General features: G+C 33.5%; 1 protein-coding gene across 4 annotated transcripts in view; it reads left to right on the forward strand.

The window, feature by feature from the left end:
* Positions 1-21,374: 21,374 nt before the first annotated feature.
* LOC118732995 (glycine-rich cell wall structural protein 1) overlaps positions 21,375-22,674 on the forward strand; it is a 172,159-nt gene continuing 170,859 nt past the window's right edge. For all 4 annotated transcript variants that reach the window (XM_036462140.1, XM_036462141.1, XM_036462142.1 and 1 more), the window contains exon 1: positions 21,375-21,545. The gene's annotated coding sequence lies outside the window, so the exon portion shown is untranslated. The remainder of the gene's footprint in view (positions 21,546-22,674) is intronic.

The raw sequence follows: 22,674 nt of genomic DNA on the forward strand, positions 1-22,674 counted from the left end.
CTGCTGGTAGCTGTTAAATGAAGCGTTTTATTTTCTTCCCATTTACAAGTACTTTTGCTTGCCTTTTTTGTAGTTGTCTATCAATATTATTTTACTTCTTTGTCAGACGTATTTTTTATGATACTCGTATTACATAGATATCCCTTTAGATTTATGCAAGCATTGTTTTAGTAAGGGCAATTCACTTGGATCCACACAATCACTTTACTTAAGCAGCAGATTTTTTGTCAAGTTGGCAAATTTCTTCATAAATACAAATGTATGTATGTATTTTGCTCTAGTAGATTAAGATATTTTGAGGCTTTAATTCAGAGTGTAAGGTATTCGGTACACTTTTTATAAAGCATGTTACTAGTTGTGGAGAATTAAAGTTTATGCGTAGAATCGGCGATTGACCAATTTTTTTCGTGGAGTTCGGTGTTAATTCGTTTTAATAAAAACGTCGATTTCTTCTCCGGAAATATGCCAACATTGAACATGAAGCAATCGGACAAACTATCATAAACGAAATTATAGGGACTGGTACATTACATGAAGGCAGCAAGGCGCACCTGCAGACTCTCTTGTAAATTATAAGATATGCAGTTTTACTTATGGCGGAGAGTTTTACGAAATTCGAGGAATCCCGTCAGAGTATACAGATGGGTTTGCTGTGTTGAGTTTTAAGTATATGTGTCTACTCGTACATAAGTACTAGCAAATTTCATTTCAGGAAGCAAAATTCTAAGCTATGTAAAAAATCATGCAGAAGAAAGTTCTAAACCCACATTTGGCACATCAAAGTTCCAAATTTAAAAAAAAAAATACTATTATTTAGCGCCATACACCAAGCCAGAAACGATCATAACTAATCGCTAAGAGGCCGTTTACTTTTTCTTGTCCAATATTGCCGACAAGTTTTAGGTATCATTGAGACGAAATTTAATAAAAAATAATTTTAAAATTTTTACCCTTTTCTCTCCGATGGCACTCCAGCTCTCTACTATGGCAACTTTTCTGCCTGCTGTTACATCGCGTGTAATAGAAATTTCAGTTCAAAATAGAGAAAAAAGCCTTCGTTTTCTATTCTAAACTTAGGCACATCACCCATGGATTTTGTAGATATTGTTAAGCCTCCCGTATAATAAAAAGTTTTAAAATCTAATTTCTAAGGTAGATAACAACTTAAGCTTTCCAGTCGCAAAATGCATCAATGCAGCAAACGTTGCACTTAACCCTGCTTTCATAACCTACATATGCGAGACGTATGTATGATTTTTAAACTTTTCACTCTCTCTTTCGTGAAATGAAGAAGGAATCGGCGGTATTCCCATTTAAAATGAAGAATATTTCTACATAAAATGCATTTAAAAAATAAACAAATATTTATAAACTCCATATTTGTGAAAAAAATTTACTTACAATGAAATTAAGGCAACCCTAGGTTTGGGGTATCAAAGCAGGGTTAACAATGCGTCTTTTTTTATAAAAAACTGTCTAGCTTGCTGTTCATTGAATAAATAAATATTAATTTACCATAACTTTAACTAAGTATAAAATTAGTTTGACATTATACCTTAATTTTCAAAAAAAAACACGTACCTTACTTAGTGAACAAAGTTCTTTATTTGACCAATCAATGGCTTAGCTTTACTAGTTCTACTCGCTCTGTTTCACCTTATCGCTTTCCATTGTTACGTAGTATATTTTCCTTACTATAAATTCACGCTGTTGAGCACCCATACCGCACGTACCAGCGCACGTTTGCACCTTTTTACCGCAGATTTGCACACATAAATGAACTGAACCGAGTTCACTTCACTACCTACTTTCTTCGCGCTTCCGCTTCAATGCCTTTTACTATGTGCTTCCGCATTTTATGAAATAGATACTACAAGCCATGCTGCATTCGCTGCAAGCAGTTGTTATAAATTTTGCTGGGAATTAAAGAAAAAGAAATAGAAGGTTATAAATGCGGTCGTAGAAAGTTGAGGAATATAAAAAAAAAAATTTGATCAGTATTTTATATACTCGTAAGTATGAAAATGCTGAAGATGAGGAGGATTAGCAGGTTGTAAACTATTTGCAGTTATTGACTGTTGCCATAAAAGAGATGATTTCTTTGATCAGTTTTGTATGGCAAGCATAATTTTGAGAATTTTGACAAAATTTTGTAAGTTAACTAAAACAGAGTTAACCTTTTAGGTGAGTTTCAGTTAAGTTACAAAAGAAGGAACCTTTAGAGTTGAAGTTGATGGATTTAAATTGTGAAATATTGCAGCATTTTGTTAATCTATCAGACGATCAGGGCATGGTCTACTGAGGTTTGGAAATACTTTAATTTAAAATAAAAAAAATACAGATTAAATTTACCTTTTCACTTCTGTACAAAATTTCTGTTAAATTTAATAAACCCAAGTAACTATTTCTTATTTCATTATAACTTAAATGAACTTTCATTATGTCACCATTATTATTTGCTAACTGTGTTTTGCATTTTTGACCCAATTTCATACGAAATTTTCTTAGCAAACTTTACGCTCCTTATAAAAGTAAAAGACAAGCCTTTGTGTACAAATAGAAAATTTTTAGTTGCCGCAACAAGTTTTGGCAACCGAAATACATACATACTCCTTGTGTCAAATGTGCATTGTCAGCGTTAAGTGCAACAACAAAGCATAACAAAATGAACCGCAATAAATTTCAACAAATTCCTAGGCTTAAGAGCCTAAAGCAAAAGAAATAACAGCTGACGGAAGTTTTTGGAAGAAAATTGCAACCATTTTGGGTAAACATTGTGTGGTGAAGAAGAGAGTAGTTATTGCCAAAAAAGTTTATTTGGAATCAAACATACAAACAGATGAATATGTTTATGTGCATGTGTACATTAGATCGGATTTCGGCATAGTAACGTCTTAAAATGGGCCAAAAAGCTTAATAACATTTAAATGTATCAGTCGTAAGATACTTTGAATCAAAAAAGAGAAATTTGGGGCTTAATACACTTTTTAAACGCTCTATTGCGATATTGGGAACCGGACAATAAAAATAAGACAGTATTTTACGGCTTTATTTATAAAAAATAAAATAGGTTTCAAAAGCTTTTTTTTATAAATTGACAGTTTATGAATGAAGCCGTAACACTTTTATGGTAGGCACGACGCACTTTAATGGTAGCCGGGAAATATTAACACATATTTTTTTTTCAACCCATCCTAATGTGCATACATCTAAATGATGCTCATCTGACTGCACAGCCCAATAGATATGGGAATAATAATTTTAACACGATATCGAAATAGAGACCCATATATTAAAACCTTTAATTTTTTTGGCACTCTCTTTCCAGAGTTATATTTTTTTAGCCAATTTTAGTTTATTTGTTTGATAAAAGTAAAAACAAGTTTAAAATGCAGACCTTAGCCGATGAACCTATATATTCGAGTAGTATTAAATTAACAAATGTAATCAAAATTGTTAGACAACTGTTCTTGAAAAGCCTGCAAAAAAATAATTTGAGATGTGGTTGGAGGGTTAAAATAATGTAGGGAATTGTTTTTCATAAAATTTCATCAGAGGTCTTCTTAAAAAAGATCTATACAAAGAAGGAAATGTGCAAAAGGACCTTGTAAGAAATTAAGTTTAAATAAAACCGGATTTTGTAACCACTAGTACTTGAAAGAAAATTTTATATTTTCTTAAATTAAATATAGTCATTGTTCTTATATGTAAGTTTTACGCTATGGCATTTAATTTAAGAGCCGCATAAACATACATACATATATGTATATTAACTACAGATTTACACACCATAAATACTTATCTGAATAATCCACTTTCCTTTGAGTAAATTAATATTCATTAAAAATTAATCAGGCAAATAGATTTTAGCCTTAAGTCAACTAAATGTAAGCAAGCTTATATACATATATATGTGGGTCGATTTAATTAATTAAGCTTAATACATAGCCCTTTTAAAGAAAGCTTCTATTTTAAGCTGATTACAATATCAATAAAAGCAATTAAAATGAAGTTTGTGTTTATTAATTTCAAATTACCTAGAAATCTGATATCGACTCGCTATATACAGACAACGTATGTATGTATGTTCATGTACATTCATTGAAAATACAAGTATAGTTATCTAACTTTTTTTAGAGCTATGCTGCACTAAGCTGCACATCACCTTTGTATCGTTGCATCCATGTCTGTCCCGTCGATGTCCGATTAGAGTTCATTGCATCCTCAAGTTTTCTGTTTACCAATATGACTGGCTCACGTAGTTTCCTGTTTTGACTGCCAGTCATCGGTTCACTGCCTTCGTTTATTTCCTGTTTATTTATTATTTCTTATTTTTTTGTTCTTTCCACTCAAAGCTGCAGTCAGTCGTGCAAAGCCAGCTGACAATGTGCGCAAATTCTCCATACAAATAAACACTTCAGATAATGCATTTGTGAAGGTGAAAATGACAAATTGCATGCGGTGATAAAGTGGTCGCAGTCGTCAAACTGATTTACTCTCTGGTGTATAATTTTAAAAATAACGGAAATTCTCACTTTGGTAAAAGTGTTGTGACCAAATAATTTCCATGCTTTGCGTTTTGCGATAACAGTTATTTTGAAGATACTCATATGTACAAATGTACATATATAACTTCCCGAGACTAAGATTTTAAATTCATACCCCAAAGGAAGTTTTTTTTTTTGTTACAAAACACAGATTATAATCCACACCACGGCTCTTTATCTTTATTTGCTCTTACGCGTTGATTTTCGTAAAAAAAAATGCTGCATTGCAACACTCTTTACTTACTAGTATACTAATCGCAACTTGTGTGTTATTAACGTCGTTTTCGTTCGAAATTGAATTGAAGCTACTTTACTTTTCGTAGCTTTTATAAAAAAATCGCCCTCTAATAACTATTTTTTTTACTTTTATTTAATTACTCCTTAAATAACAGTTTTTTTCTGATTTTTATTTTATAAATCCAAAGTAACCATTTGTGTTTGATTTTTCTCTAAGTAATCTACAAATAACAGTTATTTTTGATTTTAAAATTATATATCTTAAATAACGGTTATTGAAGACATTTATTTATAAAAGTCATCATTGTAAATCAATCACTGACTTGTTGTTTTAAATGATACTTATAAAAGTCATTTGTATAACTCGTAGTAAACAAAACAACACATTCTTATCTGCGAAAAATGATAGTGACTTTTGTACGTATTACTTAAAAAATAAAAGTCTGTGACTGATTTTTATTGATGACTTTTATAAATAAAAGTCTTCAGTTACTGTTATCTAAGACATATAATATAAAAATCGAAAAAAACAGTTATTTACAGATTATTTAGATAAAAGTCAAAAAAAAATTCTATTTTTTTAATTTTGCATAAAAATTACAAATAATAATTTATTTTCAAATTTTATTTGATTTGATTTGTAGAACATTTCCTTCATGGTGAACTTTTCAATGACAGTTTTCATCCATAAGCATAATTAACTGCATACAATAGGGTTGTTGAGGATATAGTGGAAATGGTCTTGGATTTGCATCCGGAAGTGCATTTCAAAATTTATTATGCTAGATAGAATCTGGACGCTCTGCTAGATTTACCACAGATTCTTTTATCGAAAAATCAGCTGCTAATGGCAAATGAGGGCTTTAGGTTACCAGAAAGGACAGCTATTCAAGCGTACTATCATCTTTTGCAGAATCCACTCTGAATTAAATGTGCTGCCTATTGACAAAACCATACTAAAAATTAGTCCAAGTAGTGAAAATATCCTTCGACTCCGCACGCATCGGTGGATAACTAAGGCAAGTAAACTAACGGCATACTGACGATTTTTGTTAGAATTAATATACCCGCTATTTATAAACTAAATTATCTCACTAGTGAAACCATAAATAATTGCTAATTGCTACTCAATTTACGCATATCCAGAATTTATTGAATTTAATTAATTGACTTGGAAATATTTTTATTAATTTCAAATATAATTATTTTCAATATTCCTTAGATCAACGCCAGCACTTGATCGCTATGTAATTGAAGAATTTTCGATAATTTAATTGAATATTCGTGGTTTTATCTGCGAGTTTTCATGCAATCACGACAAATTAATTAAAAAAGAATTGTGGTTGCATTCGCTGTGGCAAGCATGCTGAAAGCTTGTGCAACTTTATTTTCTGTACTGAGTTAAGCACAGATGATTAACGCTGTCTATTTATGAAATGCAATAAATGTGAAATACAAGCTAAGCTGAAGTGTCAGTGTCAATTATAGTTGAAGTAAATAAAGGCAAAAAAACTTTATTGAAGAAAAAAATTAAAAAATTTGTAAGGACATTTGGGGGCGAACTATATTTTCATTGAAAAAAAAGATCAAAATAAATTAAACCACACTCAAACTTACGCAAAAAGCAACTCATCACGAATGCACTACCAATTAAAATAAACAGTACCGCGTAAAAGTAACCACATAAAGGCCTTTGGGCAAATATCAGCGCACACCCAACTCAATTGCCAACCGAAACGAAGCCAGTCAATATCCAATATCCACAATCGATTGCTCACTTTGCATATTTGACAAGTTCACCTTCCTGCTCCCATAACCTAGATAGCCCGGCAAGGCAAACACAGTGAATGCAACGAGCAAAAACAAAAGCAATGTGAAAAGAGTTTAAACACAGATAGGTACACTTACCTGGGCATATGAAATAGCATAGCGGCAGTAGTATATAAATGCAGCTATATGTATATACATCATTGAATTTATTTTAAAACTCAACTATTTTACTCTACTTCACAACCCCTTTGCAGTTAAGCTCAGCGGTCGCGCACATTGCCAATATCCGCGCGCCCAACTTTCGATTCTTGCTTCACAATTTCCTGCGCATTGCAGTTGCCACCTGCTGGTTGACCGACTGCTGGTGGCACGTGGAAAGTTGCAGTTTGCCAACAATGGCGGCAGCAAGTGTTACCGTTGGGCTTATTGTCAAAATGGCCGCAGTAAAGAGTAAAATTTACATTGGTTGCTTATTGCTGCTTTTAGTTTTATTGAAATTCAAAAATCAAATAACACTGAAATACTGAAATATTTGATACGCTGTGGATATGGAGGTGGAATGAAATGGTATCTAAGGGATGTTGCCTAAAAGCAAAAGTATTTCTATTTAACAATTCGAGAATGCATTTTGTAGTGAAAAACGATAATTTTTTAGTTTTGTGAAATTTTTCATACGAGAATTTAAAAAATGGACGCCAATTGGAAACACCTAGTTTAGCCAGATTCTTCTCCACTTAGTCACTCCTACGCTGAGAGGGCGTACGATTTCAAATACTATCAAATCAAATTGTTCGCCTGCGATATTTACCGTCGCTAAAGCGCAAGGGTCCATATTTCTTACAGGGCTCTACAAGATCAATCTATCTACACCGATGTTGTGACGAGAGAGTACCTTATTTTCCAAGTACCTGCTCAGTACAAAGCAACACAAAGTGCAGTGGGCGTAAACCAAAGTATACCACACTATGTTTTTCCCATTTGCCCGAGTTCGAAGCTTCCATACTCGTTTGTATAAATAAATGTTTCCCATCGTGGTGGAAAATATAGCATTCCGAATTTCAGAAACCAAAAATTTTGCAAAATTCGCTATAATTTAAGCACAAAAACGAAACTGAATAAACGAATAGCATCTCAGAAATCAGCATCTTAAATATACCCCAAAACGATCCGGAAATAATTTTGTCCACCTAGCTTGTTCTGCATGGCATATTGTGCGATGTAGGTACAAGAATTTTGTGCTTTCCAATTTTTGTAGTGCCGAGGTTTTTTGCCCGCGGCTGCTTTATTTCAAACTACCAAATACGAGTGACCACAGCTATTGAACATTTTTCGTTCCCGTTTAATAATGCAATCCAATGTATTCCGATACCTGCCTTACTCTCTGATTAAATTAAAATTGCTTTCTCTGTATTTTCTCCCTACGACAGGCCTTTTTAACGAGACTCAAAGGTAGTGAATTAATATGCATTGGTTTTTAATTAAAATGCACAAATATTTGTTGTATTGCATCAGCATTGGCAAGCAATTTACAAATACGTTGGATCGATACTAAATAGCCCTGCAAGAAATACTGAGTGTACTGCTAAAAATGAAGAAGTATTGATTCTGGTTCAAAGGATACGATGAATATGAAAAACTAAAATTGTGTAAACAGTCGCAAAACAAGGGACTTTAGCTGTTAGCTGTTGCATCAAAGTTAAAATAATATTGACCATTAAATATGTATGTATGTACTCACTGTATTTAAAAAAAAAAAATCAACAAATGGCTATTTATAGATCTAAGTGATGAAGTGACGTAATGCCACTTTATTAGAAGAATTGGAGTGATTCATAAAAAAAAAGTTGAATGTATAAAAAAAGTTATTCAATATCGAACTTCAGAGTGAAATTTTCTCTCAGGTAAATATGTAGGTTTCAAGTAAATGCAAAATTAATTTCGTTGCAAGAGAGTTGTTCACGCAAGACATGGCCTATAAGCAGACGGCAGCATTATTTTGGTGTAAATAAGTTTAAGTGTGACTTACTTATCCATTCTCTTAATATAAGTCCTCACTTGCATTCCTCTTTTTATATCAGAACTGCTTTTATGACCTGCTCGACTTTCACATATAGATTTAAGTATGACGCTTATACAAGAAGTCATGAGTAACTCAATAATCCATGGTTATTTTTAGTTAATCATTGACACGGCTTACGGTATATTTTTCCTTAAGATGAAATTTCTCCAAATTAGAGTTTTCATAAAGGAGGAGGCAGTTCTTGCGACTATTTGAAGGAAACCCGGCAATGATTTTACGATCATTCATTCATACATCTTACTCCTTGGCTCTTATTAACTATTTTAAAATTAAAAACTTGCAGATTATTATACAAGTATTTATATTGGAGTAGCAAATGCAATTTAATGTATATATTTTTAATAATCCTTTTCACGCAATCCATTGCAGTTTACATTTCAGCACAAAATTTTTAATGAAAATCACCAAAGAAATTAAAGTAATCATAATTTGCATCCGCTGCACAAAAGCCAATAGAAGAAATGCAAACTTCATTCATTCACTTCTACACTCTGTTTTCGATGCAAAAGGAAGAAATTGCGCACACACAAAACTTTACTGAACTTCGCCGGAATAACGGCAAAACACAGTTATCACTGTACAATGGAAGGAAAACTTCTATGCGGCGCGTTAAATCATTTCCGCACTCTTCTTAATAGCTGCAGGCCAAGAAAGCAATAGAACTTTTTGAATGCCCACCGCGCCCGCCCATTGGTAAATCTGCAATGTTTTTGGTGCAGATGATTGCCAATGATTAAGAGAAATTTCTTATCGCTGAGATAAATTTGCAGCGCTGCAGTTAAGTTATGCAAATGAATCAGCAATTTTGAAGATGACGACGATTGGTTACGCGAGGCAGCCTGGGTAGAAAGTTTGCCGAGATGTAGGCGTGAAGTTTTGCATAGTTGTAGGTGGGCGGAAGCAGATATAATCACCGCAAATTTGTTGAAGTTGAAAGGCAGTAAGACTGTAATTGGGGTGACGAGGGATCTGGGTATATTTATTTGAGGTTTTTATAACTACCTCCAACGGTGGGGATGAGAAGCTATAGGAATGGGATTATAGGAGGCAATTATACTTGAGAACAGGCAGGAAATATAAAAAAGTTATTATTTCTTTAAATATTTACTCAACGTAATAACTACTTGCTGAAATAAATTTCGTCATCATAAAATTTTAATCGCCTTTGTAGTTAAATTGTAAATTAAGCGGAAAATTGAGCTTTGCGCCTACCACAGAGACAATGCCGAAAAGTTTACGCGGCTGTCATAATTGTTCTGGAATTAAGAAAATTCCAAAATTAATTGACCTAAATTTAAATTAATAAGAAATATTTTTATTCAAATTGCTTTAATGAACCGTATTTGCTTGAGTGCACGAGAAAGTGAAAATACGTGAAATAGAACTCAACCGGAATCCCAGTCAGAAACTCACTTCTGGCACACAATTGGCTTTACACGGTCAGAAAACAAAAGCGCATAGAAGTACCTTTTCACTGGCGTAACACATTTATGTCTGCTTATTGTCTGGCACATGCCACATGCAACAAACCGCATGTTCAGCTTCCGTAACTTTAAGGTAAAAATTTACTTTGTGCTGCAAAAGCAAAGCGAGCGACAGCATCAAGCATCAAAATCAGCAAAAGCAAAAACCGGAAAACACTTGCGTTGGCTACTCGAAGCTTCGCCGCAACTCAGAATTGCGTTCAAAAGCGCGTTGGCGCCTAAAAAGTCACTACGGGATATTTATTCGAGTGCGTGCTGCTGCATGAAGAGGTGAACTGATAAAAGAATATACGAAATAGCAATGGAATATGGGGCAAAAGAATCGAAGGGTGTGCGTGGAATAAAGAAAACGTTAACGAGAAGTAAATATATTTCTAAAAAATTGTGGAGAATATTTGGAGTGGTAGAATTTAGCTTGAGTTTGTTCATACTAACTGACTGTGGTGGTGAACGTTTTTTGAAGGAAAATACATTCTATCACAACGTAGGACCTGGGTTCCTTCACTAGCCCGGGCAACAAATATGTAAATTAGAAAAAGTTGTTTCCTCCGAGGGTAAATATTTCTGCCAAGAAAAGGCTGTTCATAAAATCCACTTGCTGTTCGGGGGCGACATTAAACTTAGATCCCTCCACTTGTTTAACAACTTCAAGACGCACACATCAAATCTGAGGGGAGCTCGGCTAAACATTTAGCAAAAGTGTAAACGCCAAATTATTATACTATTATTACTATTAGTTTAGCTTAAATCATACTGCATTTTCGCTTCAAATCTGCAAAAAAAAAGTATAAAATTCATCAAAAAGTCATTGCCTTCTAACTTTTCATGTTTTCAAATTGCTTTCGATTTCTTAACTTCCATAAAGTATTACTTACTTTCATGAATTTCCGTTTGCAGTTCTTCTTGTTGGCCGCCATTGTTGTCATTCTTTGCCGGTTGATAGCTGTCTGGTTGTGTAGCTGTTGACCGAGTCTTTCGTTTCCTCTATTGAGTGGCACTAAATATGCTCGTTGTTATGTCTGCTGAGCATACTCGAACGTACTTATGTACATATGTACATATGTATGTATGTTGCTCAGCTGTCTGCTCACGTAATGTGATGATGTTATTGACCCAATGACATTTGCTTTAACTTTGCACCTTTCAAGGGAATTAAATTTTATGGCAAAAGTAAACAAGAGGAGTTAGTAGTTACTTTACGGTAAAGCAATGAAATTAAAATAAAAAATAAAAAGCGTCATAAACATGTGTTTTAAATATATAAATGTGTGTACATATATAAAAGTTTGTGTGCTTGAACAGCTTTTAGTTATAAACAAAAAGCCGTGACCGTATATGTATGCAAATGAGCCACATTAAAAGTGTGGAGGTGGTATACGCTGCGTATGAGTGATAAATTTTGAAATGTGTTCGGTACATAACGAGTCAGCAATTTGAGGAGCGCTTCTACATACATACATACATCATAATCGAGCACGAAATACACGATGAAAAATAGTTTGGTTTTAAACAAATTTTGCTAAACGATTTATAAGCACTTGTGGTGGTCGAAAAAATTTAATTTTTTTTATTGCATTTTCTTAAAGTATTTATTAGATTGGCGCTTACGCAATATGTTAGCGTTTGGCCGAGCTGCTCCTCCAATTTGTGGCGTCACACAAAGTAAAGGGGCCTATTGTTTTGCCCCTGACTCCGAGAGCCGATTGCATTTTTATGAGGAGCTGTTTTTCTTGGCAGAAATGTACTCGGAGGTATGCCATTGCCTGCCGGGGGCGACCGCTATTAGAAAAAGCCTTTTCCTTTCTTTTGTTTTTAATCTTATTCGGAACCTGGGCTCAAACCCAGGCCCTACGTAATGGTATTGCGCACTTTTACCACTACATCAAAGGGGCGGTTGAAATATTTTTTTTTCAAAATAAAAAAATTCATATCTTTAAAAAACACTTTTTATTAAATTCCAGCAACTTTTAGGATCAGTCAGAGGTATTGTATATAATTTAATAATATATAAATAATATGTAATATAATATGTATATAATATGTAATATGTAATAATTTATATAAATTTTTTAAGGGTAGTTTAAATTTAAATTTCAGTTTTTTTTTATATTTCGAATTTGTTTTTAAATATATTTTCTTCTTTATAACACCGAATATCACCCTAAAACGGTACTAGAACTACTTTTTTGAATACAATAGATTTGGAGACATTCAAAAAGGAAACTTAAAACATACGGGAATTGGTGAAACTTCGAACTGACGAACTAAATCTGTTTCCCTTGGGCAGGACCTCGTTACAGGATAAAAGTAAAGTTCTAACCAAAAGTCATCCGTATCAAAAACGGTAGATTCCAACCATTGGTCGATTTGACAAGGATTGACACGTACATATTTTTACAAATTATTGCTCCTCAGAAAATAATTATAAGCGTAAGATCCGCTAATCTTTCAACGTTGGCGATATTGATAGCTAAATCTTATATTCATTGCTAACGATAGTGATAAGGTGTTGACAAGGAAAACAATGGATTTATGAACTTAAAATTTTTTAGTATTACATAATTGCAACAGTAATTTGAAAGCGCTGACTAGTTTCAATAACTTATTATGGAAACTAACGCATTTTCTTTCCGCTGGGTACTCCTGGGAAGTTAAAAACTCACTGCAACGTGCAAACTATCCAGAGAGAGCTTACTAATCATTACAAAAACTTAAATTTCGAAAAACAGCAGCACAGATATATACATATATTAAGCGCAGAAAGCATACTTCACATTTAATTATCAAACTTTTGTGCACCAATTCATTAAACTTATAAGTTTTTGTGCTGCCTTTAGGCTTAACCGACGAACTTTATGCCAATCTCTTCAATTAAATATGCATTTTTGGCAATAAGAAACGCGGAAACCGTTAAACAACTAATGACCCAGCGCATGTCATAATTTCCGTTCCATGTCAAAACTTTCACAAACGCTTGGCCAAGAAACTTAAGAGAACTTTATGGTAGTTTTTTTTTTTTTATTCTGACTGTTTTAAGTCTGCCGACACTGTTGGTGCTGCTTTTACTGCCAATTTGCGCGCAGTGACCCGCATGAAAAGGTGAAACGAGGCTTTGCTTGCTTTTAAATTACACAGTTGCGTAATTAGGGGCGTTCGAAGTGTCATTATAATGAGAGGCAAGCATTGCAAAGCAAAAAAAAAAGCAATTAGTAGTGCTGGTGGGGCTGTTTTCGGGAGTGTTTGGTTCTTTAATGACCAAAGTAGGATGATAGTTTTTTGTTGTTATAACATAAAATTAGCGAGTGATAGTTTAATCAGGTTTAGAGATTGATCCGGAAGAATCGCTTTTTGAATTTTTTAATTATATATATATATATATATGTATGTATATATATCTCGGAAACGGTTCTAACGATTCTAATGAACCTTTGTACACAAATAATGTGTTGGCTTATAAGATTATCTAGATAGGTCGTGCCTCCAAGAATACTCGTTAAAGGATGCCACCTATTCGAAATTAGTTGGAAATTAAATAAAACGTCATAATATGGGTATCGAATGAAAGGTATTTTAAAAATCCCTAAACCAGAAATATTTTTGAATAGGGTTGCCACCTAGTTTGAATCCCACATTAATTTAATTTTTGGTTTATAAAATAAAGGTACGATATTCATGTTCTTAAGCAATATTGAAGGTTCTTAAGCAATGATTTGTTTAAATACTAAATACACTTATTTTCGATTCTACAAAATTTGATGAAAAGAACGCAATATGAGTTTAAAATCAAAGGTATTTTCTAGATCATTAGTTCATAATCATTAATTTCAATAAGCATTTTTTATATACGCTCAATATATGTGCTGTTCATTCCAGCGTATTTCCAAATAGGGTTACCACCTAATTTTAAAATAAAAAAGTTACTTTTTTTCATAAGATATCAATTCGATTTTTTGATTTTTTAATTTTTAATATTATTTTTAAAAGCCATCCAACTAACCCGTATTCCATACCAACCTTGAAAAGTCTAAAAAAATATATGCACTTCGAGCAAAGCGATTATCTTTAAATCCATCTTACTCAGATACCAAAGAATCAACCAACTGTCATATCTACGTGTAACAGAAAGTGACACAGGAGATACTCGTGGATATTCCACCCGCATTCGACCTCTTTGAAATGATCTCCACCTAGGCGATAGTTGTCATAGCCTCCCCGATAAAATTTTCAAACATATTGGTTCTTTTGGGAATACTAGATAATCAAATATTCGCCGATCGCGAAACTATTTTTTGTAAAAGCTAAAAAAACGATGAACAAGAGATAAGGATAAATATCTGATTTTTGACACATTTTGGAACTTTTTGGCCCTTACGAAGGTTTCGAGTTTTATCGTAAATTTTTCAAGGCCATTTAGAATTTTTGGGGACTTTTCGATATTTGCCAAATTACAATTTGCGGAATGTTTTGGGACATCTTGGGCATTTTATTGTGTTTTTTTTGGAATTTTTTCGGGAGTAATCGGAATGCTCGTTTCATTTTTCGAGATTTGTTGGACATTTTGAAATTTCTTTCGGGGCATGTCAGTTCATTTTCGGCAGGCTCAAAAGTACATTTAAGTCTTAACTTTCATTTTTATGAATGCGTCATACGTAAGTATATAAAAATCAGAAATTTTCGATCTCTCCAGCTCAAACAAAAAAAATATACTTATATCCCAAAAACTTGACTTCCTTTTTTGCTAAAATAATGTATATGTATTACTTGTTAAATCTACAAAATAAAAAAGCGAACTAAAAATTTTTCATTTCTTAATATTAAGTGCAACATCGATAGACACCGTGGCGTATGATGAACATTTTTTTAATGCCTGCGGTTATGAATAGTATTTCATAAATAAATACTCGTCCGAGGTTTAAAGAAAAGCTTATTTTCCTAAGAACCGATGTATTTTTATTCAAAATTAAAATCTATTGCACTAAGATCCTTTTTACAAAGCTTAAAGACCTATTTATCCACGTATGTACACACATGTGCAAATGTAAACTCTAACGCGATAAATTCTTTGAACTTTTAATTTTCCTAACCAAACTCACTTACAGTTGCTTTATTATGTTCTACTTCTTTACTTATTTGTTCTGCCTTTGTTCTCGTAAAGAGCTGGTTTCTGAAGTGTTTACATGTATCTAACATTTTTTACACATTTTGCGCTGCTTAGCCTTGCACGACCGAGTATTAAACTAAAATACATAGTTGTAAGCAAATACAGAAAAGAGTACAAAAAAAAAAAAAAAAAAAATAGTTTTAATCTGCAGTTGCATGCCGGTGAATTGAAGGCAGGCAATCAAAACAGGAAACTACGTGACTGCTGTTGCTTGTAAACAGAGAACTTGAAAATTCAGTGACCTCCAGCGGCGACTTACTTACTCTATTGCAGACAATGAAGTTACACAGTAATATTATGTAGTGTTAAGCAGAAGCAAAAAAGCCGTGAGGGAGAGAAACAGAAAAATATAGAAGGAGAGCATGAAAATAACAACAAAGGAAATATGAACATAAATACAATGGCGGCAAAGTTAGCCAGTCAGTTATTTTCCGCCATGGGAGTAATGAAAAGTGTTGGAGCAAAAGCTAGCAGCGCCGTTTTATGCTATGAATTTTGTAAGAAAATCTTGGCAGAAATATATTTACGTGCATACATATGTATTTGTGTACGCTTATAGTATATATGTATGTATGTGCTTAGGTGACATTTCTACTTTCGACGGAGTATTCAATCCTGCTATGGATTCCGAGTTAATTGCTATACCTACCGATTGGATTTTCCCTTTATCAGCATCAGTTTCTTTAAGCATTTCCGCTAAAGGTATACATAAAATGGCGAAGAATTAATTTTTTTTTTTGTATGAAAATAATTTTAAGCGCATTTCGCTTTTTATTTCTGAATAAAAAATGCTTGTACGTCAGGTTTCAAAGTATTAAAAACTTAATTAAAAATGTAATTAGTTCAGCTAGAGGAAGTGAACACTTGCGCTTTGCATTCAAAAGCATCATGACATACGTGTACATAGAAAAGCTCCACCAAAAGCGGATGTGACACACTTTATGGGCCGCATACCAAAATTTTCAACCAGAACAAAAAAAACTATAAACTTCTATACAAAAGAAATAAACTGAATTGAGTGCAAATACTAGAAAACAGACATACACACATACATACAAACGTAGAAGGCAAGCTGCAGTGTTCACTGTGCACCAGCGTCAGCGTCAGCGTCAACGTCAGTTGATATCAAATATGCACTGCGACTTTACGCAAAAAGCCTGCTACACTACAAAAGTGGCTTGCCACAACCGCACTACCACCACCACCACCGAACATCAGCACAGCTGCAGCTGACACATTTTGCTGTTTCCTGCAACTGGTATTTTTAGTTGATTTTTCGCTGAGTTGTCTCGAGTTTTGGCCTGCGTGCATTTGAACCGCATGTCTCCATTATGCGATTTATTTAAAATGAAGAAGCCTAAATGGCGTTGAAAGGCAATTACTATGTTGTAGCGAGTTTATTGCATCAAATTAAGCGAATTGATTTTTGTGGGGTTTTAGTTATCAAAAGCACGGCGCCTGTTTCAGGTGCGTATTTCGGGTGTTTAGTGCAACTTTGTTTCATTACTCAATTTCGTCAACATGTTGCGTAAATAGTACCATTTCTTTATACTAGATAATGGTATGTATGTACACGTAATTGAGCAAGCAGCTCATTCTTCAGAAACCATATTCTAAAACCGGTCGTAAATCCAAGCGTCCAGATCCAATTCACAAATTGAAATCTTTTCCTGAGGAAATTAATAGATATGCCTTTCGTCTCTACACAAAACTAGAGACCCATGTATATATTATTTTGATGTAGAATAACAATATGGGTATCACATAAAAGATAAAACTCTGCAGAATTAAAAAAGCTTAATTTGTTTGGTCCATAAGGACGAATAGATACTGAAAATGTCCTCTTATGTGGTTTTGGAAAAAAAAAAATATAGTAAGATCGTGTATAACACGACCACATCGTCAAATTTCGCCTTTCTAACTTTATTACCTTAAAAAATTAAATTAATAAAAAGGGAATTTTCAATACTTATTCGTCCTTGTGAACCAAAAGGTTTTTTTTTTTTTAAACTTAAAAACGCAATTTCACTATATCTTTCGTGAGTATGTATATTGATTATTTCGTTTGATTTGAAATTTTTATATCTTTTTCGCACGGTGTAATCCATAAAAATGCTTGATTACTCAAAAATATTCAGTTAGGCAAGTCAAAAGAGAAAAAAAAATACATCTCGAAATTTCCCAATTTACTTCAGCCCCAGGCCGAAAACCAATGGAAAACTAAAACCATCCATTCTCTCTGGCTTTTCTTCTTACACTGCAAATTTAAGGGATACAAAAAAAAAAACAAACAAAGTTATACTTTGCCTGGTATAAGACCAAGTGATCGATGTAGCTCCGACTGTCTTAAATTTATGTAGAGACTTCAACTCTTACTTTATCACCCCCTTGGTATCTCCCTCCGACGCAATAAAAATCCAAATATCGACGATATTTAGAAGCGAATTTTTGGTCGGTCACTATTCACCTAGAGCGCAACTTGTCACTTTTCGCCATGTCTGCCATTTTGTGAAACCAGAGGTCATTTAGCAGCACCCAGGGGGTCTAGGTTGCCGACAGGCACTAGCTGATATTAGTCGCCTAAACAGTACGGTAATTGTGAAAAATTTCACTGCACATATGTGGCAGTTCTCTGAGCTACGACTCTTTAAGGACAGAGGCATCGTTTCTTTCAATAAACTGAGATAACTTAGTTAAGCATCACTCCTGAAACGTAATACCAAATCGGTGGTTCCATAGGATTAGCTTGTGACAGGAACAGGTTAGCTTTAAGCTACTTAAAAAATATGACTACAGCGGGTCTATTTGTATAAAGCCCCGGTCTATCAAAAGTAATTCCATAAAATGCAAGCCGTTCTGAATACATTATGAAATTAAACCGACTGTATTCCTAGAATTCATCACTTTGGACACATTTCTTTTGGCTAACGTTGCATATATGTACATAACACAAAACCAACAGACTACATTCATCATACTAATACATACACAACTATAGTAGTAACTATGCTTTCATATGCACAAAGCAACCTTGTTTGTTTTTATGAAGGACACACGCCCAAACTGCCCCAACGGTATTTATAATCTCACTATCAGCTCACTCACATCCAAGTGGCATTTCATTTGGCTTACGGCATTGTCTTTTCGTTTGCCGGTTTGCCGGTCATTTATTAGTTTATGCCGCCTTTTGGTCTACCGTTCCGTCGGTCGACTATTTAATCATACTCGTATCTGCGTAAGCTTTCACAATTTGTCCTGTTTTGTGTGTGTGTGCTCGTGTCCCCAAGCGCTTATGTATTGGAATGAACATAGATTTACTTTCATAAATTCCCATATGACCCATCAGAGATTTGTTGTGGTCAGCCTTTTCGTTCGTGATTTTACCGTTGTTTGAATAGGGTGATAGTGTCAATGTTTATGTTGTTTTTATGATTATTTGTGTTTTGTATTAGAGTAAAGAGCTTATTCAAGAGACAAATAATTTATTATTAGATAGGGTAAGTCAGCGGAAAATAGGATGTTGTGTATGATTTAATAGCACTTGAGGAGGGAACTCAAGACATTCATATGTATTATACACTTTCATGAAAATTAATATAGATGCTTGCATTTATGCGATTATGTTTCAGCCAGACTACATAGACTGAAGGACTTCAGCAAAAGAAGTGATATTTGTATTTTGTTCTCCTCTGACCCAGTTAATAACATATAAGACAGCTGATTACTTCAGTAATTATTCAAATTGTCTCACTGTTTTGCTGACTTAAGCAACCAATGGTTGGCCGTTGAGTTTATCAAAAATTCAAAACATAATTTTCTTACTCTCAAAAATAAACAAGTAGCAGCCATCCACAGATGCACTTGTTTGATTTTGTAATCCTTTAACAGGTCAGACAAACTCAGACGCTTCTTAAAATAAGGAATAAAAGTAAAGTGACTAAGCTGTTTATTTTATAACAAGCAATTTTTCTGGTGGCATCGTTGAATAGTATGTAAATGTGTAAATATATTTGTAGTATACCTTTACGAAAATCAGCTGCAGTAAATTCCGTCATTTTGTGAATTTGCCTGTTCAAAAAACAATGACTGGGGATTATTTTTTAGGTCAACGAGGCCAAAATTTTTCTACAATAAGATATTCGAAACTTTTTTTCATAAGAAATATAAACAATAGAAGATCTCACATCAAGGGATTTCGTAAAGTCTTCGAGAGCCAGTTTGGTGTTACTCAGTTTCGAATGATCTTAAACTTTCTTGCGAAGAGTATCATTTCCATTTCTTCTAAGAATATCCCAAAGCTTGCTAGAGGAAACTGGAGAAATATTTTTATGAAAAATTATTGTGTGGTAAATGTGCCCCTTATTAAAAACCAAAATTGAAATTTATAAGAAATTTTTAATTTAAAATGTTGCATGAATACGGAGAGCGTTTAATAATATAATATAATACCTATCAGTGCTGCCGTTGTGCAACTATAAGGGGCCATTTTACCCTTTTTAAGCGTCAATACACTTTGACCCGACTTTTTGAAAATTTTTATTTTTTTTACCCTTTTTTATAACTATGTGCGACTTTTGCCCCTTTTCAGAGATTTTTTAGGAAATGTTAGCAGAACCATGCTATTAAAAAATATTTCCTCCTGTAAGTACGAAAAATGCATCACTTATAACTTATAGGGGAAATGCAACTCTTCTCGATTTATGTGTATGTTTGCAACCCTATTTTGTGAAAAGCTTGTCCCGCTTTTTTCTTTTTAAATTCAACAGATTTATTCTTTTACTAGTAAAGAAAGGCAAAGATAATATGGTCACCCTTTTTTGCGACTTTCTAAGAATTCTCAACGGCAAACACTGATACCTATGTACATAATTACAAAAATTTATATGAATCTGCTTATAAATACATCTAGACAAAGACTGTAATTGAATTTTTTTTATTGATGTAAATTGAAGATCTGCTGGAAAAAAATTTGTAACAACTAAAGTTTGTTTACTGATTGAGCGCACTTCGCCGCCACACATACATATATACATAGATGCCTCAAGTGTCTCTCTGAAAAAACAATTCTACAGCAAATGTCTTATTTTAAACTTTTTATCTATTCTTGGCAATTGGCTACCTTTCAAGGCATAAGAAATTGACATTCGCTGCAGTAATATATTAAAATGAGGCGTTACCGAGGATGCAATTTTTTTATACGCATCTGTATCTGTCGCAATGCTGTACCGTAAATCAGACGTATACATTAGTAATGCATTTGGCTTGCCAAAAAAGATACTTGATGCAATTTTTGTAATTAATACGTCGGCTTTTAACGACAACAGTCAATATTTTAAGGACAAATTTTGCAAATATGAAATTATATTTTAAGATGATCATCTCATAAATAATAATTAATTAATTTTTGATACGAGTATAAAGGCAAAAATGTTGATTTTGTAAATTTTCGATCAACATTGTGCTGTTTCTGCTAAAACCCAGCATAAGTAGTATGTAGCTATGTATGTAAGAAACATATTTATGGAACATATTGCTGTTAAATCATAGCCACAGTTATTATGTGACTGTTAAAAAGCCGAAATAAAACACCCTGACCCTGAAAATCCGTCATAAGGAGGAAAAACTAATGCAAAACTCAATAACATCCCCTGCTAATGCAAATACTTAGTAGAAATGTAAATGCCTTGGATAGCCAGCATAGCATGTTAGTTTACATTCTTTTATTAACCGTTCTCTGTTAGAAGTTCTATTCGCCTGTAATATTTACCTTGTATAGAAATTTGTGCTTAAATATTGTGCAGTTTCCGTATGGCAAGACAATATACATACATACGTGCCTATTTTGGTAGTAAATTGAAAACTTTAAACGCGTCTCTTGAAAAATCCCGGATTTGAGATTGCGGCAGTTTTAGCAAATTGTACAGTAAAATTCAACATAATCATAGTGCGAGTGCTTCTCTTAGTACATATGAAAACTGAAAAATCTGGTAGCACTGCAAACTCTCAGAGAAAAAACTGGCCCAATAATGTATGCGGGAAACGAACTTCTCGTTTGCCGAAGTGAATGAGTACGCGATTCACAAATCACAGACAGTACCAGCAGAGTCAGTTGGTGGCTGTTGGGGCGCACTGTTGTTTGATTTGGCATTTTCAGAGCGCTCGTTGCCGTGAAACGTACTTGGCGCGGACAATCAAAGTGAACGGTGTTTTCACATTAAACTTTCTGCTGGGCTAATTTGTTGAAATCTGCGTCAGACGTAGAAGACGTAAGCGTTTTATTTATTTATTAAATAAGTGTTTATATGCCAAGTGTGCGTAAGTAAATGTGTGGCAATGTAAATTTGAAAAAAAAAAATACTAAATCAAAAAACAAGAAAAATATGAAATATTCTTTTTTGAATTAAGTACATATAAAACTGGCAACGAACGAGGCAACTCAAAGAAAATACAAACACAAAGTGTAGTGCAAAAATGCGTAAAATAAGCAACAAAAACAAGTGATAATAAATTTATTTCGTTTGAAGTGTTTTTCTATTATTTTTCGCTAAAAGTGAATGAGTCGCAAGAGTTCGAATGCCAAGAAGGTTTTTAATAAAATTCATTGGAATCAACATTTGAGAATGCTGCGTCTAATTTACCGACTAATTATTTGTTCGTTCAACCGAATTTAAGTGTTGAGATGGCACACAATTTGCGCTTATTTGCGTTCATTTACTGAGAGTTCGAAAATAATTACTTCGCAAATGATTTTTATTTTTATTTTTTTATTTTTCATTGTTTTCAGTTGATTGCGGCTTGTAACCGTTTTATGTGCTGCAAGTGTAGCTTTAAGTACCATCGCTATTGCCGCGTCACTACCTAATGTACATACATACATACATAGTTGCTTGCTGTTACTGTTGTTATTGCTTTGACTTGTATAAGCTTCCGTTGAACACCTTTATTGGCTTCAATTACGAATAGTGCCGCAACTCTCACATTTAATTGGCGTTAAGTGGGTGGTATGCATTCGAGGAACGACTGACTATACTTTTAAAAACCTACATACATATGTACATACGTTCATACATAAGTATATACATTTGTACATATCTATGTATGTATGTATGTGCATACGATACAAAAAGCATTAGCACATAAGCGTTATATTAGAAATTTGGCGATGAAGACGCCGAAAAAAATTATTCCAAGTAGCAAAAAAAAATAATGTTTTTTGTGCGGTTAAAAAATAAGTACAGGAATTTTAACAACTTAGGAATACTCAAATTTTAAATTTAAGGCAAATTTCGTTTATTAAAATTTAAATAATTTTAAATATCATTGCATTGTTCACTAACTCTGAGCTGATTATCGAACGTGATACCGCTAGGCAGTAGTTAGTTTTAAAAAAATTTC

This window comes from Rhagoletis pomonella, unplaced genomic scaffold (assembly GCF_013731165.1).
Source record: "Rhagoletis pomonella isolate Grant_MI unplaced genomic scaffold, Rhpom_1.0 Rhpom_scaffold_00002, whole genome shotgun sequence".
Taxonomy (NCBI): Eukaryota; Metazoa; Arthropoda; class Insecta; order Diptera; family Tephritidae; genus Rhagoletis; species Rhagoletis pomonella.